Consider the following 4,017-nt stretch of genomic DNA (forward strand, 5'->3'; position numbering starts at 1 on the left):
TTATGCCGGGGGAAAAGCAATTCTTTCCCATGAAGTGCGGGCAGGATCGAAAGATACATTTTGGCATGGCTTCCACCTGAAGAAGAGACGAGGCACAAATATGAGAAAACAAAATAATCCAAACAACAGAAAAGGGATAAATGTTCCAGTGTTCTAGCGCCAACATATTACGCAGCGCTGTACATTAAATGGAGGTGGGAAATGACAGACAGATACAGACAGTGACACAGGAGGAGGAGGGGACCCTGCCCTGAAGAGCTTACAATCTAAGAGGAAGGGAAATATTACAGAATAGGAGGGACCAATCATTCAGAATAATATTCCCATTATTTGTTCAGAATTCCCAATACTCTGAACACGTCTTTGAGATTCCGTCCTTCCAGTTTGTTTTCCCTGGATTGGAACGTCTGTATTGGATGGTTTGTGCACCCACCGACAGATCCAATCTATCCACAACCAATCAGAACTCAGTTTATGATTGGCCGGCTGCTGAAATCTCTTTGGAAGTGAAAATCTGCCGTTGTATTGTAGCTGCGATTTATTGATTTCAGCACAGCCGGCCATCTGCTGGAATTGTATTTATTTCAGCCCGTTCACTATTTATGTGTGGATGATGGGAGATTAATTGTAATTGATATCTGTTGGGTGCTCTTTAGCTTTACGTTGTCACCTCATTTTAAAAAGCTTTCCGATTCTTCTGTGTGGCCCCCATACCAGAGTCTGCCGGAGGACACATGGAACAAGGATGCTATCATATCTGTGTATGCTGAGACTTGTAGTGCCACTGCGGTAAGAAATAACATGCATGGCATGCTGAGACTTGTAGCATCACATCAGAAAGGAATGACATGAAAGGCATGCTGGGATATGTAGTACCAGAGCGGTAAGGAATACCATGCAAGGAATTCTGAGACTTGTAGTGCCACAGCGGTCAGGAATGCTGAGACTTGTAGTGCCACAGCGGTCAGGAATGCTGAGACTTGTAGTGCCACAGCGGTAAGGAATAACATGCAACACATGTGCCTTGCATATGCAAGGCATGCTGGGATATGTAGTACCACAACAAGCTAACTTCACTAGTCACCCCAACAGCAAGGAATGCTGGGCGTTATGGTTCTGTGATAGACCACAAGTCCATGGTGTACCCAGCTGACTCGCAATGATGAGGGTTGTAGTTCCATAGCACCATGCAATATATCTGAGTCTGGCAGGGCATGCTGGGCCTTGTAGTGCCTGGGCTGATGGTATATAATGCACACACAGGGTAAATGAGAATATTGATCTCATACATGATACCTGATTGTTACAGCTGATGCTCGCTTCCCCTGCACACTGGAAGTCCAGGCTGCAGAAACAACAGAGAATTCGGAGGGTAGCAGCAGCTTCTACCCAGAAGAAGGACCCGGAAGTGGCGGAGACAAGAGAACCGGAAGTGGGCGGAGCTTCTAGGACCAAACTTGGGGAAATCAGGAATTGAGAGGCCGGGAAATGGAATATTAATCTCCTCACAGAGCAGACGAGTTATGTTTCTGTGTGATTTATATAATATAAGCTGTCCGGGTATTTATGGGGTGTCATACTCTTATTATAGGGCGCACTGGTAGGTATGTAGGGGATATAGGGGAGACAGGTGATGGGGGGAGGGGGTTAGGTGATTGGAATACATTGTTATTATTGGAGGATGAAATGGGGGGAAGGGTCAGACAGGTGATGGATCTCTACCTGTTTTCTAAAAGAAAAGATTGTTTTTTTTGTATATTAATCTATGGCAGCAGCAAATAAACCCATACATTTGCTGAGAAAGGATTGTGCGCCCCCTTCAGGCAGGGGCAGCTTGGGTAATCCTGACCTTCAATACCGATAAAACCTTTTCTTACTTAGGAACCTGACAGCGCCATAGAAGACTGTGAGGAGGGGACGGGCTAACACTAAGGGAGAATAACAGAAATCTTAACGGGTGTCACTGTTATCGTTTCCTGTTATAAAAAGCTGTATCGTATTGTACAGCACGATCGGTATTGGTGGATTATATTTGAACGATCGTATGGTTACAGCATGTATAGAATTGTATAGGATTGGGTAGTAGCTGTGAAATGTCAGTAATGTTTCTTCTAACACAGATAATATTAATAAACTGGATTTATATAGCGCCAACATATTACACAGCGCTGTACAATAAATACAGGTTACATATCACAGACAGTGACACAGGAGGAGCAGAGGACCCTGCCCTGAAGAGCTTACAATCTAGGAGGTGGGGGAAGTATCACACAATAGGAGGGGGATATGGAATGGTGGGTGAGTAGTGAGGGTTTAGGGGACGGAAGACGACGGGTAGGTGAGGGGGAAGCGTTGGGTTTTGAGGGCTCTTTTAAATGAGTAGGAGCAAGCCCAATAGGACAAGGAGACTATTCCAGAGAACGGGGGCAGCTATAGAAAAGTCTTGGAGCCATGCATGTGATGGGGTTATGAGTGAGGAAGTCATTAGTAGGTCATTGGAGGAGCGGAGAGAGGTGCTAGGGGGGATTTATCTATCAGGTCAGAATATCACTGCATATATGTCTGTCTGGAGACAACGTCTGCACAATATGCTGGATGACTGAACTGGGAATTCTTTGGATTTTACCTAGAAACTTAGTAAAAGTTACACTTAGAATAGGTAAGACCCGATGTGTAGACTTTATATCTGTACTACATACAAAGTAATGAACCTTACAGTATGAAGAACAGCAATATTGCATTTTATAAATAAAGGGTCCATCCAGGAAAAAGGTGCAAGGATCACCTGACACAGGAAAGTATACAGCAGTGCTGGACCTTGCAGCAGCCATGTGGTCAGTCTGGGGGATAGGAACAGAAAACGGGAGTCTCTTCCTTAAAGTTCTGCTAAACCAAAAACAAGTTGGTAAAATGTTTAACTTTGAGGAAATGCATATAAGCATAGCAGCAAAGTGAAAATAATGGAAAATGTAATAATACTTACCCACTGTCATTCTCTTTTCCTGATAGCGCCATGACGGCAAGAGAATGGATTGACCCCTTTCCCCATTAATATGCTACTATTGGGAAATCAGGAAAAAGTAATACTTACCATTACTTTCCTTTCCTAATAGCTCCATAGTGGCATACAAGTGGGGAAAGGGATAACCCCATTTGTATGCTGACAGGGAGCAGTCAGAAAAGGGGGAATATTAAAAGGCACAGTGGGCTTTACATAGGAAAGCTTCTTTCACCTATCTTGGACCCTGACCCAGCACACCAAAGTGATTTAGTAAAGTGGAATTAAAAATGAAAATCAATACACAAAGTGCACAGGTAGTGTAAACATGGCCTTCATGTTCTCTCTGCTCTGTGAGTCTTAAAACAGAACATGCATGTAACATAATAAAAGGACAAATGGATTACACACATTAGACCACTGCTATACAAAAAAAGATATTGGGTCTGATTAATTAAAGCTTTTCAAGGCTGGAGAGGATACTCTCATCAGTGAAACTGGGTGATCCAACAAACCTGGAATGGATTTCTATCATCATTTGCTATGAAATGGTTTAAATCCTGGGCCAGATGCATTCTAGGTTTGCTGGATCACCCAGCTTCACTGATAGAAGTGTATCCTCTCCAGCCTTGCAGAGCTTTAATAAATCAGACCTATTGTCTGAATTGAGTTTGCAGACAAGTTCTAACTTTTGTACTAGTCTTGCTATACAGACTTGACTTCAACTTTCTGCTGCTGCTTTGCAATCTGCCCCCTTCTCAACGTTACCTCCAACAGCCAGGCTGCCACTTTCTTTTTTAAGCCTCATTGAGTTTACTCTCTTTATGGGATAGTTAGAAAGACAGGTTTCATTTTTTCCTAAGAAGCTCCGTGTGGTGTAAATAAATTATTTTTAGTGTAATCAGTCATATCACAGCAAAATATCTGACCAAAATCAGTCAACTTGTCTCCAATGGAGTACCAAATCTAACTCATTGTCACCAGATCGGACTGTGGGGAAACAGAAAACAGACATCATG

General features: G+C 43.1%; 1 protein-coding gene across 1 annotated transcript in view; it reads right to left on the reverse strand.

Annotated features, from left to right (window-relative positions):
* Window positions 1–1,451, reverse strand: part of LOC140325453 (uncharacterized) — a 38,097-nt gene extending 36,646 nt beyond the window's left edge. Inside the window, exon 1 of the mRNA XM_072403288.1 lies at window positions 1,297–1,451. The gene's annotated coding sequence lies outside the window, so the exon portion shown is untranslated. The remainder of the gene's footprint in view (window positions 1–1,296) is intronic.
* Window positions 1,452–4,017: the final 2,566 nt, after the last annotated feature.

The sequence above is a fragment of the Pyxicephalus adspersus genome, chromosome 3 (genome assembly GCF_032062135.1).
Source record: "Pyxicephalus adspersus chromosome 3, UCB_Pads_2.0, whole genome shotgun sequence".
NCBI classification, from domain to species: domain Eukaryota; kingdom Metazoa; phylum Chordata; class Amphibia; order Anura; family Pyxicephalidae; genus Pyxicephalus; species Pyxicephalus adspersus.